The 928-nt window shown below is 32.2% G+C and overlaps 1 pseudogene; it reads right to left on the minus strand.

Annotated features, from left to right (window-relative positions):
* Window positions 1-469, minus strand: part of LOC107884345 — a 4,967-nt pseudogene extending 4,498 nt beyond the window's left edge.
* Window positions 470-928: the final 459 nt, after the last annotated feature.

Genomic DNA, 928 nt, shown 5'->3' on the forward strand with positions numbered 1-928 from the left:
ATGTATGCGATTCCATGAGCAGTACCTAAGTTGGCTAAGTTACGTTCACAGCAAACTCGTCGACGGTTGACGCTAAACTTACCAACGTCGGACGTCCAACACGATATGTTAGCTTCCGATACCTATTATACCTATATATATATATATTTATTATACTTTTTTTATTAACCCGCGGAAACATAGGCCATTGCGGGTGGTTTTTCAACTGTGGCTACTGTTGGTTGGGTTAACACGTGTATTTAGTTTTGGCAGAATTTCGAATTGGGCAACCGTAGGTTTCTGCCATGGCCGGCCGGACATTTAATCTTAAATCGCAATATTCACCTGCCAATACCATGTCGCTGTAATGAAGATCTACCAAAAAATCATTGTTAATTTTCCCGTGTTCTTTCGCCTTTGAATTCATCTCGTCGCGCATTCCTTCCTGGATGTGTTGGTTCAGAGCTAACTGGTACAAACAAAAACTCAATCAAGTATTGCCGACTGAAATTTAATTTATGCCGACTCATATTTTCTAAAAAAAAAATTACGTGAAGTATAAAAATTCCTGGTTTTTCTGTGTTAAGGTGAAGTGAAATAGTTAAAACAAAAACAAAATATGGAACTAAAACATTTTAAACTATTTTATGCATAGTTAAAATATTTGTTACTTGTGTTTCATACAGATGTAAAGATACAAGGCTGTCGGAACTATTTTAAGATCTAAAAAATAAGTCGTGTATGAATAAATCAATCAGTGTTTGTCAATAACTCAAAAAATTAAGTAAATAATAAGAATTTTTTTAATTTAGCAGACGGTAGATGGCAGTACATCATAATTAACAAAAATATTACCAGATTACCTGTAGTATAAAATATGAATATTGTATTTCACATTTATTTATTATGTGTTATAAACAAATTTAATAATTAATATTTTGTATAAAAA

This window comes from Acyrthosiphon pisum, chromosome A1 (assembly GCF_005508785.2).
Source record: "Acyrthosiphon pisum isolate AL4f chromosome A1, pea_aphid_22Mar2018_4r6ur, whole genome shotgun sequence".
In the NCBI taxonomy this organism is placed as follows: Eukaryota; Metazoa; Arthropoda; class Insecta; order Hemiptera; family Aphididae; genus Acyrthosiphon; species Acyrthosiphon pisum.